The sequence below is a fragment of the Podarcis vaucheri genome (assembly GCF_965113315.1).
Source record: "Podarcis vaucheri genome assembly, chromosome: 6".
Taxonomy (NCBI): Eukaryota; Metazoa; Chordata; class Lepidosauria; order Squamata; family Lacertidae; genus Podarcis; species Podarcis vaucheri.
Genome location: NC_138764.1, coordinates 14,100,794 through 14,114,490, shown reverse-complemented (window position 1 = coordinate 14,114,490; position 13,697 = coordinate 14,100,794). Strand labels below are relative to the sequence as shown.

The following is a 13,697-nucleotide window of genomic DNA, read 5'->3' as shown; positions in this document are numbered from 1 at the left end:
ACGAATTAAGTACTTAACCCGAGGTACCACTGTATTTGCTGTTGTTTACACGGTGAGTCAGATTGGCATTGCCTAGGTGGCCAATTTTCAACAATGAAAACTGCAGTGGGTCGATTGTGTGGTTTCGAGGTTGCTAGTGTAATAATAAATTTAAGGTCTTATATATATAATAAATGTTCATAAATGTACCAACCAAGCACATACATAGATCAGCACAGGAAGACCGACCTGAAACCATTTTGACTCCTAAACCGACCAAATGTTTTCTCTGCAAGGAGGGAGGGCAGGAATTGGGTAATCACCATTTCAAAGGAATGGACAGACTACCAGGAAAGGCAATCAGATAAGGCATTATCAGATAACCTGGCAGACAGGAAAAGCAACAACATTCAAATTTCTGTTTTAGGCCACCTTTTCTGTGATGTAGGTCTGATGTTGTGGGGGGTGGTCTTGGGTTACACCCCTTCTGTGATGTATGTATGATGTATGGGGGGGGGTTGTCCAGGGCAGGGAATTTAAAATGTCTATATAAGGGCGGGCACACCTTTATTCAGGGTCCTCCTCCTTTCCTGTGTGTGAGGGGAGCACCCTGTTGCAACAGATCAATAAAGATCAGGCTTACAGTGGTGCCCGGCAAGACGAATGCCTTGCAAGACGGAAAACCCGCTAGACGAAAGGGTTTTCCGTTTTTGAGCTGCTTCGCAAGACGATTTTCCCTATGGGCTTGCTTTGCAAGATGAAAACGTCTTGCGAGTGTTCCGATTTCCCCCCGCTTCCCCCCTTTTTCTAAGCCGATAAGCCTTTAATAGCCGCTAAGCCTTTAATAGCCGCTAAACCGCTAATAGCGCTAATTCGCTAAGCCGCCAATAGGGTTGCTTCGCAAGACGAAAAAACCGCTAGACGAAGAGACTCGCGGAACGGATTAATTTCGTCTTGCGAGGCACCACTGTACTAGCCGCTTTGCTTACTCAATATTCTCTGGTTGGCCTCTGTTATTTTCTCCTAACAATAGGGAACCTATGTAAGGACTCTATATGGGCTCTTGGATACCCCATAAGGGGAAAAGGGCAGATTTTGTTTACAACACTAGAATGGAGGCCGTCATTGGAGCCCATGACCCTGGGGGCCAGAGACTCTGAGCACTAAAGAAAAAAATAAAAAATAAAACAAGTCTTTAGCCTTTCTAGAAAGCAAGTTACAATTTTTAATGTGCAGTTAAGCAATTTCTCTTTAAATCATCCCACCTGTTGTGTGTTTTTAAGCCAATGAGCGAAGTCAGAGCTGTGATTGGTAAAGGCCCTCTCCTGGCTGTTCAGAGACAGCATAAGCTGACATACGCAAACTCTGTGGAGGAAAATAAAATGCATTAATGCAAATATGGGAACAGGAAGAGAGCAGGGCCGAAAGGCCAGCAGAGTCCAGCAACGTAACCCTGGAGAGAAGAGGTTGCCTTTCTTTTGCAGATTTGCCCCACCCTCCAGGTATGTGGAGGAACATGTGCAGTTCTCTATCAGATTACACCTGCAGGAAGCAAAGGACACCCAGAGCAGAAAGAAAACTGCAGAGGAGACATGAATCGCGGAGAATTTGAGCAATGCCAGGCTGCTAATGCTTAGCCAATGACAATTGTAGGGATTTGAGTCAAATCTGTTTAAGCCTTCCTTAGTTAGACTAAGCCATCTGGTGGGGGGAGGGGGAGGGGGAGAAGTGGGATATATCACTAAGAGGAAATACCGTATTTTTTGCTCTATAAGACAGCCTTTTTCCCTCCTAAAAAGTAAGGGGAAATGTTTTTTTTTTTCTTGTTTTCCTCCTCCATAAACTAGGTGCGTCTTATGGTCTGGTGCGTCTTATAGAGCGAAAAATACGGCGCTGTCTAAAGTAGGAAAGTGGCAAAAATAAATCTCTTTCCTCTCATTTGAAGGAATTCTAACTAGATGCAGTAAGTAAATACCATTGCAGTAGAATGGTGGGTTTGTGCATGCAACCAGGGGGAAAAATATATATATTGATTTGTGTGTCAAAGCCAAGCTATATTGAGGGAGATTTTGTGGGGGGTGGGGGGCGCTTGGTCATGCCGCCTCTCAAAAAAGCACCTGGCCCAATGCCCCCCCCACTCTATACCCCTGGCTCCTGCTGTTTTGTTTTGTTTTGTTTTGTGCTCTAAGCTTCCTGTTCTCCATGCTATCCCATTTTCGAATAATCTTTGGCCCTCGCATGCACGGCGGGTACCGTTGTTGTAAAAAAAAATCTGCCCTTTTCCCCCTTATGGGGTATCCAAGGGCCCATATAGAGTCCTTATGTAGGTTCCCTATCGGTAGGAGAAAATAACAGAGGCCAACCGGAGAATATTATTGAAAAGCAAAGCAGCTAGTAAGCCTGATCTTTATTGATCTGTTGCAACAGGGTCCTCACTCCCCACACGCAGGAGGGAGGAGGAACCCAGAACAAAGGTGTGCCTGCCCTTATACAGTGCAGTGGTACCTCTGGTTACGCACTTAATTCGTTCTGGAGGTCCATTCTTAACCTGAAACTGTTCTTAACCTGAAGCACCACTTTAGCGAATGGGGCCTCGCGCCACCGCCGCACGATTTCTGTTCTCATCCTGAAGCAAAGTTCTTAACCTGAAGCACTATTTCTGGGTTAGCAGAGTCTGTAACCTGAAGCGTATGTAACCTGAAGCGAATGTAACCCGAGGTACCACTGTACATGTAGGGGGCTAAAGTGGCCCTCCAGACCCCTTGGGACCCTCCCCACAGCGCACCCTCTCCCCAACTACAGTGGTACCTTGGGTTAAGTACTTAATTCGTTCCGGAGGTCCGTACTTAACCTGAAACTGTTCTTAACCTGAAGCACCACTTTAGCTAATGGGGCCTCGCGCCACCGCCGCACGATTTCTGTGCTCATCCTGAAGCAAAGTTCTTAACCCGAGGTACTGTTTCTGGGTTAGCGGAGTCTGTAACCTGAAGCGTATGTAACCAGAGGTACCACTGTATAGGCATTTTAATTTCCCTGCCCTGGAGCTCAAGACCACCCCTCCATACATCATATCTACATCACAGAAGGGGTGTAACCTAAGACCACACCCCACATACCTACATCACAGAAAAGGTGGTCTACAACAGAAATTTGAATGTTGTTTTTCCTGTCTGCCAGGTTATCTGTTTAATGGTCACTTGTTTGGATTGCCTGGGGAGCCTGGCCAGTCTTTTGTATTGATAAATACTTAGTTCCTGGGCCAGGTCACAGGCTCACACCCTATTCATATCTTAAATGTGCCCTTAAGACAGGATTTGTGAAGGAAAAGACAATGGGGAGGCTTTTCCATTTTCCTTTGACCTTGCAGAGAAAACATTTGGTCAGTTTGGGAATCAAAAACGGTTTCAGGTTGGTTTTCCCGTGCTGATCTATGTACGTGCTTGGTTGGTACACTTATGAACATTCAACATATATCTAAGACCTCAAAATTCCTATCACAATATCTACCACCGAAAACAGCAGCTCCATGCCCTTATCTGGATGTGGAAAATCTGTAATGTGATTTCAGCACAGGGTTTGAGTTTCCTCAACCCCACAAGCGCCGTCAACTGATGCAAAGTAGGTTTGTAGAAAGTTGTGATGTGGTGATATCAGCCTGTGTGTTTTTGTGGCATTAGAGTATCAGGGAACAGAAGATGCCAGATTGATCTTTTCTGCGGCAGCCTCGTGCCTCGCTTTTTTTGCCAGGCTCTTTAGTCACTCCCGGTGTTTCTGAGTGCCTTTTGGTGTTCTGTGTTGCTCCCAGCACAAAATAGCGGCCGATGTTTTAGCAAGGATGTCTGGAACCTGTTACTGGCTTCTCTGCCCTCTCACTTTGAGAAGGGACCGTGAATCGCCATTCTGAGGACACATCTCGTCTAGCGAATTATCCCTGAGAGAACAGCTGGTGTCTAGCTGACAGGATGAGTAATGCCGATGACTCATAAGGTTGAGATTGTAGGTCTGCAGCAATTTTTTTTTTGAAAGCCATTGGAAAATGAAATAATGAAGGAATAGGAGGAAAAGAAACAAGTGATGATATTGCACTTCACCCATTCATTCATGAAGCTTCGTCGGTGCTGTAGTGAACAGTGAGGAAGCAGGGGATTAGGAGTAAAGCTATGGTAGGTCAGCGGATATCTTCTGCTGCTAAAAGGGTTTGTTCTGAAACTTAAAATGCTTATTTCACAGTTGGCAAACTAAGCAGAGAGCTTCTGTTGTTCAGCGGGCTGGCCCTGCTTAAGACAAAAAGGCCAGACTGCAGGCATAGGCAAACTCCAGCCCTCCAGATGTTTGGGACTACAATTCCCATCATCCCTAGCTAACAGGACCAGTGGTCAGGGATGGCACCTTAAACCTTGGTTATGAGTGCAACAATGGAATGTCTAGGCGCTTTCTTTTTTTATAACCAGAATAGGTAAAGGTAAAGGTACCCCTGCCCGTACGGGCCAGTCGTGTCCGACTCTGGGGTTGCGCGCCCATCTCGCTTAAGAGGCCGGGGGCCAGCGCTGTCCGAGGACACTTCCGGGTCACGTGGCCAGCGTGACGAAGCTGCTCTGGCGAGCCGGCACCAGCGCAGCACACGGAAACGCCGTTTACCTTCCCGCTAGAAAGCGGTACCTATTTATCTACTTGCACTTAAGGGTGCTTTCGAAGTGCTAGGTGGGCAGGAACTGGGACCGAACGATGGGAGCTCACCCCGCCGCGGGGATTCGAACCGCCGACCATGCGATCGGCAAGTCCTAGGCGCTGAGGTTTTACCCACAGCACCACCCGCGCCCCAGAATAGAAAGCTGAAAATGAATGCACTTCAGCTAAAATATTATGTTCATTTTTCACATTGGTCTAATCCTTAACCTGCCCACCCCCCTAATATTCGTAAGAGGGTCTCTTTCCCAGTCTTTAGAGAGTAGCTGGAAGTGGGGAGGCAGAAAAAGGGCTTCTTTTCCTTTTAGCAGTGGCAGTTTTAATCTGAAATTTTCGGCGCAGTACTGCGCCCAGAGCTCAGAAACAGCTCATGCTAATGTTGCAAAATGTGCCTAGAACAATGGGAGCTTTGAATACAGTGGTACCTCGAGTTACATACGCTTCAGGTTACACACTCCGCTAACCCAGAAACAGTGCTTCAGGTTAAGAACTTTGCTTCAGGATAAGAACAGAAATCGGGCTCTGGCGGCGGGCAGCAGGAGGAGGCCCCATTAGCTAAAGTGGTGCTTCAAGTTAAGAACAGTTTCAGGTTAAGAACGGACCTCCGGAATGAATTAAGTACTTAACCTGAGGTACCACTGTACTGGCCTCAGGTGGTCAATGGGGGGGGCAGAATGGGGCTCCAAAGACTGTCCCGATGTCTCCAGACTCCCACAGAGAAACCAACCACTGTTCTGCTCATTCCCCCTTTATCTATCTGCACACTGCTATCTTTCTAGACAAAGAGGCACTGGAACTCACCATGAACACCACCCTTGTTCTCTTGGAATGGCAATTGCACCCATCTGAGAGTTGCCAGAATTAAGTTCTGGTGAGTTCCGGCCAGTGCCTTTTTTTTCCTGGGGGGATGCAGTGGTACGCATACCCCTAAACATTTTGTCAATCTAAGCTTGGCCTCGTTGAGGGGCAGTATTTCAATATGAGTAGGAAAATGAGAGTACCCCTAAACATTTTTTTAAGGTGGGAAAGCACTGGTTCCAGCTGAAAAAAGCCCTGTATACATGACCCTGCCATATTCTTCTGACTAATTTCCTTTAAGCTGTTTTTAATCTTCTATTTTTAAACTGCTGTAACCCTCCACCGGACCTTATGGTGAAGGGTGGATAAGGAATTGAAATAATAACCATAATAAATCATGGCTTCTCATTGAATGTTACTTCTAGCCAACCTGCTTTTTAAGCGTTCATCCTGAGGTGTTTGCGCCGTTTATGGGGATGGCGCTGGCTGTTTACTAAGCAATCAGTCCCTCACACTTTGCAGTGCATTGCATCACCACTTTCTTCATTGCAAAAAGTCTGTTTTTTGGGGGAAGTGGGTTAGTTGTGCAAGAGAGCCGATTCAGTTTTCATTGTGCAACCTGGATTTGCGGGTGGTGATTCAATCCCAGAGGAAAATAGCAATAGTCTGAATGCCCCATTGACCTCACTGCAGCCCTGCTCAGTGATAGAGTGATTGGGCAACCTTATTTTGTTAGGGAGAACGGGTTTTCAATTGTCCAGGATGGCTAGGAGAATGTTGAGAGCTCATTTGTTTGAAAATGGCTTTGATACAGAGCTTCCTTTGGAATGTTTGGAATTTCGGCAGTCATCAGATTCTGATGAAGATGTGTGTGTATGTAAGTGAAGAAACTGGCTATTTTGGAGATAGAGGCAGAAGGTTAGCAAAAAAAGGCTTGGAACATCTTTGGTGCATAATGTCTCTGGGGATATGTGAGAGATTGCAGGCCTCTGCTTGGATGAAGTGCATATTTTGCTGGCCTTCATCGTCACCTGTGTTGTACTAAACCAAATACAGTCGTACCTTGGAAGTCCAACGGAATCCATTCCGGAAGTCTGTTTGACTCCAAAACGTTCAAAAACCAAAGTGTGGCTTCTGATTGGCTGCAAGAAGCTCCTGTAGCCAATCGGAAGCCCTGTCGCACGTTTGGCTTCCAAAATAATGTTTGAAAACCGGAACACTAACTTCCGGGTTTCAATCGTTTGGGAGCCAAAACGTTCGAGAACTAGGCTCTTCGAAAACCAAGGTACAACTGTATAAGAAAAACGCTATCGTATATTCAACATGATACCTATATGCAAATATATATTATGCCATGTAGTCCGTTTTTCATGTCTCTGCAGAGTGTGTCAGGGAGCATAACAACACAAAACTCCTGTTTTTCTATCTTTGTTATGCATTCTTGAGTCATGGGCTTTTCCTTTTTACTAATGCTATAAAGTACCATTGATGTCACTGATGATATGAAAGTAAAATATTTATCAGCCTGATAGTGTAATAGGGTGACAGAGAGACGTATTCTAGCCTTCAGCAAACTGTAGCCCTGATTCAATCTGCACTATACAGTGGTGCCTCGCAAGACGAAATTAATCCGTTCCACGAGTCTCTTCGTCTAGCGGTTTTTTCGACTTGCGAAGCAACCCTATTAGCGGCTTAGCGGATTAGCACTATTAGCGGTTTAGCGGCTATTAAAGGCTTAGTGGCTTAGCGGCTAAAAGGCTATTAGTGGCTTAGAAAAAGGGGCAAAAAAGCAAAAAAAATCGCAAGACTCGCAAGACTTTTTCGTTTTGCGAAGCAAGCCCATAGGGAAATTCGTCTTGCGAAGCGCATCGAAAAACGGAAAGCCCTTTCGTCTAGCGGGTTTTCGTCTTGCGAGGCATTCGTCTTGCGGGGCACCACTGTACATTTAAGGCAATACCAAACAGTCACAGCACTTTAAATCTAATTCTCCAAAGAATTTTGGAACTGTGGTTTGTTAAGGGTGTTGCAGGTTGTTTAGAGACCCCCTTTCCCTTCAGAGAGCTACAATCCCTGGAGTTTGCTTCCTTAGCAAAATAAAATTCCTCAAGATTATTTGGGTGAAGCCACGACTGTTTAAAGTGTTATGACACTGCTTTAAAAGTATAGTGCAGATGAGGCCCATATTAGTGTGCAAAGGAAGGGGAGCTGTAAACCTATTTTCCATGGCTCCCATCTGTTATGGAAATTACCGGGGGGGGGTCACTTCTTTAAAGTTGTTAACAGTTACAAATATTATGCCTGAATGTATCCTTTCGACTTGACAGCTCAGGGAATATACCTAGCTTTATGAATAATATAAAATCAACACCTTTGCCAAGTTCCTCCATTCCAACACCATTTTGCCCTTGGAAAAAGGACTTTTTCCCCTGCCATCTCCCCAAGCTTGAAGACATGTATACACTCCAGGAAATGCCCAGAGGCGACAATTGCTGGGCTCACTGTTCTCCAAGGGAAGCCAGAGCTCATTGCCAGACTTGCCAAGGGGTCCAGACATGCAAAGGAAGTTCTATGGTACAGTACTTTGGGTGGTGGGACTTCAGAGGTGTTTGCCTATGCTAATCTTATACCTGGGTCTTGCCCTGACATGTCTGCTTATGCTAATCTCGTACCAAGGACTTGTCTGGACACATTTGCCAAGGTTGAACTAGCGTAACCCCTGTCTACCCCTCCCCTTTTGTGACATGTCAATGATGTAGCAATGATGTATCAATGATGCTGTACAAACTCTGTTCTGGGATATGGTGGGAAAGTTTTAAAAGTCATTGTCACCCCATCCTCGGGGTTCAAAATTCCCCTTTGAACCTGTTGTGCAATAAACTTTGGTCTACAGCTATTTGCTCTGGTTGGTGGCTGGACTCCTCCCTTTATTCTGCAGCGACCCACGGGCTCTACTGGGTGACTGAGCAGCCTCACACCTAGATTTTTCCGTAACACATCTGATACACCTCTTTGCTCTTTGTGTTTCGGTAAATGTCCCATGCTCCACGTGAAGGGTTATGGTCTGTCTCCATGCGCCCGGGTGGGACAGTGGGTGTGCAGAAAGCCACTAAAACACAAAACAAAATGTGACAGATATCCACTCCACTGTTAAAAAACGAACTGCATATGACGTCACTTTCCAGCCATTTTATTTGGAAAAATGCTTGGAAAGCTCTTGCGAAAAGAAAGCCAATGCCACTGGTAGCAGACTCCCAGGAAGAATAACGCTGCAGTAAAATTCATGCTTACTTGGGCGTGTTATGTTAATGTTGTGGGCATGGGCCATAGCTGTCAACCATCCCTTATCTAGCGGGAAAGTTCCAGCGCTGTGTCCTTATTGATGTCCCTTATTGATGATGTCTCTTAAATTTCCCGGATTTCAAAGGAAGCAGCTCCTCTCCTTCCCTCCCTGCCGGCCAGGGAGGAGGGAGGCTCCAACTGTGTTGCTTGGCTGTGTTGCTCACCCAATAAGGAGTCTAAGAACGACTGGGGGGGTGGAGCTTGCATGCCTTGTGCCGATCAAATCGGCCGCGTTGCCTGGGGACTCGCCTTTGCTCAGCGCTTCCCATCAGAGAGGTGATGGTGGTTTTCCTTGCTGCATTCCCTTTGCCGGGCTGCTGCACTGTGGGAACCACTGCTTGAGGCTTCGTTTGGCTGCTGGTTGGGCTTTCTGCCTTTGGCTCGGAGGGGCTCAGAAGTTGAACGTACCTGTGTTCGGAAAATCCCTTATTTTGGCTGCTGATCCCTTATTTTCGAGGCTGCTGGTCCCTTATTTTCAACTCTGTAAGTTGACAGCTATGGCATGGGCAAATTCCCAACAAGCCAGTTGTTGAGCCGGTACAGATGTGAAGTATGCACTGAGCATGTGGACCATGGATTCATATACAAATATGTAGTATTCACTGGGCAGGATTCCTGAGGACCATGTGGTTTCTATGTCTATTATCCCAACCATTGATTGGACCCCCAAGTCTGGGTGGGGTTTACTCTTAGGAGTAAACATGCCTAGGATAAGATTGGACACTGACAGTATTTATGCTCAGAGAGACCTGGGTTACTCACCTCACCCAGAGTGGCTGAGGCAATCCAGTCAGATGGGTGGGGTACAAATAATAAAATCATTGTTATTATTACTCCTAAAAAGTGCCACCCACTGCTTTGTTCTCGAGTGCATGTTTGCTGTACTTAACAAAGGGGGTAATCTTATTTGCCTTCTTTGCTGAAATTGCATAACCACCCTTACCCAAGAGCATGTCTCCTTGAGTTTTTTATGATACCTTAGTCCTAGAGGGCATAATGTCCTAGCCATAATCACTACCTTTGTCCGCTCTTCTCAGTCCACCAAATGTAATAATGCCCACAAATAATTATGTCACCGCATGACTTCTGTCCTCCTCGTTATTTATATAATATTTTTGTATTATATAATACAATCGTATTATTACATAATGCAATCTTCTGTTGCAGATGCTGCTTTCACCTGAATACTGAATTCCGTGCTTCACAAGTCAGTATCAGACTGGATTGCAGAAAGCTTTGCCTTCAGGTACTTCTAACCATTTGCGATGAAGACTAGCCTGAGAGACCAATGTAGGAAACACTCACCCCTCAGTGAGCAAGGTTATATAGGAATTTGGGACACTGGTCCAAAGGAATGACACTGCAGTAGTGTCAGCCCATGGGATGCGGGTGGCTCTGTGGGTTAAACTACAGAGCCTAGGACTTGCTCATCAGAAGGTTGGGGGTTCGAATCCCCGCGACGGGGTGAGCTCCCATTTCTCGGTCCCTGCTCCTGCCAACCTAGCAGTTAAAAAGCACGTCAAAGTCCAAGTAGATAAATAGGTACCGCTCCAGCGGGAAGGTAAATGGCATTTCTGTGCGTTGCTCTGGTTCACCAGAAGCGGCTTAGTCATGTTGGCCACATGACCCGGAAGCTGTACGCCAGCTCCCTCGGCCAATAAAGCGAGATGAGCGCCGCAACCCCAGAGTCGGTCACGACTGGACCTAATGGTCAGGGGTCCCTTTACCTTTACCTTTAGTGTCAGCCCAGCACTTCATGACCTTAAAAAGTGGCTTCTTTCGGTTAGAAATATTGAAGCATTGCCGCATTAAAGTGCTACTGGTAAGTTGGCAGGGTTCTTTAGCCTAACTCACCTCTTCCAGCATTTGGGCTTATCCATATTTCCTCTTGTACCACTGCTTTCCCCCAGGGAAAACTGCTCTTTAGCGCTCATTCAGAGCAAATGGCAATTCAGGTTTCCCACAGATTGCTGTTTGCACCGATTCAGAGGCGAAGACAATGTTTCCCCTGGGAAAGGAGAGCAAGGGGAAGACTGCCCAACACTGAGATATGGAAATGATAATCTGATAATATGTGCTTAGGACGCGATTTTGCATTTCGGCTTCAACCACCTGCTCAGCCTCCACATCTGGTTTCAGAGTGGCAGGGGACAGAGGAAAAAAATCAAAACACATCACGGCGCAATCTCTCGTCTGAGACGGTGCATGTTCAGAATAATGTTCTGCCAATAACTGCCACCGGCAATGCTCCGTTCCTTTTAATGCTAAGCACTGTTTTCAAGTTGCAGGACCTATTTGCTGCACTTCACGTGAACAACTGGCTGATTAAACTAATTGTATGGAAATTACTGTATTCCAGCCAGTAAGGGGCACCATGATATGGCGCTGCAGGAGCTGACTTGGGGTGAATTGCAACGCTTTGCCTCATTAGCATACGAGCCCTGCCTCTCCTGAGTTTTATTGCAGCGTTTGCTCCCTGAACCACAACGGTGACTTCTCTTTGATTGCTTGGCTAAGTATTAAACCCATCGGGCAACATAAACACAGGTTTCATATCTGCGCATTTCTGCTTTGCCATTAGATTTCCATTACCCTTGAGACGCAAGGATATCTGGAAGAGCGGCAGTCATGTTTGAAATACGTATTTGCTAATGCTGGTGCAGCCCCATTACAGATAAACTGATGTGATCAAATTGCAGGGTGGTTTCCCCCCCGCCTGTCCTATGTAATACTTTAACAAAAAGAAAGAACCGGGCTTCGAAAGCCAGGTGGATCTGAGTTCTAAAATACAGGCAAGAACTGGAGGGTGCCTCCTGACTGTCAAGACGTGGTTGGGCAGGGAATGCCCAGAGTGACAAATTAAGTCTTTCCATTTCTTTTGAAATCATTTTTATTTGATTTTACAAGCATAAAATTATAACAATCCCAATGTGTATCCATATATAGAGATTACTCTGAATCTTGAGACTTTCCCCCACCTCCTCCATGGATCCTATTGTCAACGTTTACAACTGCATATTATTCCATAATCTGTATTTTATACCAATCCATATTTTATTTGTTACATTACAGGTGAGATTAAAATCCTGCTAATGTTTCCATCTGCTTGCAGTGGTCTCCTAAATAACTTGCAATTTTTTCCCATCCTTTTAAAAAGTTTTTGTCCTCTTGGTTCCTGAGTTTTCCAGTCATCTTTGCCATTTTGGTGTAGTCCATCAGCTTAGCTTGCCATTCTTCTCTGGTAGGGACTCTTTCTTCTTCCCATCCCTGGGCTAGTAGCATCCGTGCGGCTATCGTCGCATACATAACAAGTCTCTTTTGATCCTTCGGAACGTCTGAATCTATAATTCCTAATAGAAAAGCTTCTGTTTTTTTAACAAAAGTTATTTTAAACACTTTCTTCATTTCATTATTTATCATCTCCCAGAAAGCTTTTATTACCTTACATGACCACCACATGTGATAAAAGGTACCTTCATTTTCTTTACATTTCCAGCAGGTCTTGGTACTTGTTCTATACATTTTTGCTAATTTACTAGGAGTCAAATACCACCGGTACATCATTTTCATACAATTTGCTTTCAAATCTGTTTCCATAACCTTTCCCGGTCTGCCATCTGAATATTATGTCCCAGATCCTTTGCCCAGTGTATCATTACAGATTTGACCTGTTCATCGTTTGTATGCCAGGAATTCACTCTTGATTGTCAAAGGCACGCTTACAAGTTAGGAAAAGGCATGCCCATCATTTCCACATCTTTCAGCTACTCTTGTGTGGGCATCTAATGAGGCTGTTTCTGCAACCGAGAGGCCCCTGACCTCAACTTTTATATCTCCCCCACCTGAGTTGTGTGGAAGCAGGCAAAGACTATGCCCACATGTACCCCTGCTTCTGCTCCTCCTGCTTCAGTCCTCTCCTGGTCCTGGGAGACAGTGGAGCAGGGGAGGTTTTGGCCGGAGGAAGAGGTGGGGAAGCCCTTGATTCCACACCAGCCTGACCCATCTCTCCCTCCTCTTGCACATGTTCTTCTCCTGCCTCTGCCTCTCGTCTCCTGGCTGTGACAAGCTCCCCCAGGTGACGCATCCCTTCTTCCAAGTCAGTCTCCAACCCTCCTCCTCCCGATGTCCACTCCTCAGTAACCAACCACTACTCTTCCGTGTCCAGCCAGTCCCTGGCACTAATCCTATGCCTCTGAATATGGTTGCGGCAGAACCCAAGGGTGCTATTGAAGAGCCACTTGGTTCATTGCTAGCCTCTTCTGCAGGGTGCTGCTAGGTATTTAAAGGATTCAGAACAAAGGCCCATGGTGCAAGTTTGCATCTACCTACCTACCTAATTGGGACGCAGGTAGTCTAAACCACAGAGCCTAGGGCTTGCCGATCGGAAGGTTGGCGGTTCAAATCCCCGCAACGGGGTGAGCTCCCATTACTCAGTCCCTGCTCCTGCCAACCTAGCAGTTTGAAAGCACGTCAAAGTGCAAGTAGATAAATAGGTACCACTCCGGTGGGAAGGTAACGGGTGTTTCTGTGCTCTGCTCTGGTTCGCCAGAAGCGGCTTAGTCATGCTGGCCACATGACCCGGAAGCTGTCTGCGGACAAACACCGGCTCCCTTGGCCTATAGAGCGAGATGAGCGTGCAACCCCAGAGTTGTCCGCGACTGGACGAGGTGGAAATAGGGGGGTGGGTGGGTGCAGGTGTGTTCGGCCTTCTCGGCCTCGCCACAGCCACCAGAAGTGGCGCTCCTTTGTCCGGCAGTGCGCTTCTGGATGCACTGTGCCTGCTCCCAGGTATATGGCAGCATAAGTTTGATCTTCTTGCAGTCCATGGGACTCTCAAGAGTCTCCTCCAGCACCATAATTCAAAAGCATCAATTCTTCGGCGATCAGCCTTCTTG

General features: G+C 46.3%; 1 long non-coding RNA gene across 1 annotated transcript in view; it reads left to right on the top strand.

Annotated features, from left to right (window-relative positions):
* The window catches only part of LOC309533932, a 159,567-nt gene that overhangs the window by 46,203 nt on the left and 99,667 nt on the right, over positions 1-13,697 (top strand). The window contains exon 2 of the long non-coding RNA XR_014220543.1: positions 9,970-10,048. This is a non-coding gene — a long non-coding RNA (uncharacterized lncRNA). The remainder of the gene's footprint in view (positions 1-9,969; positions 10,049-13,697) is intronic.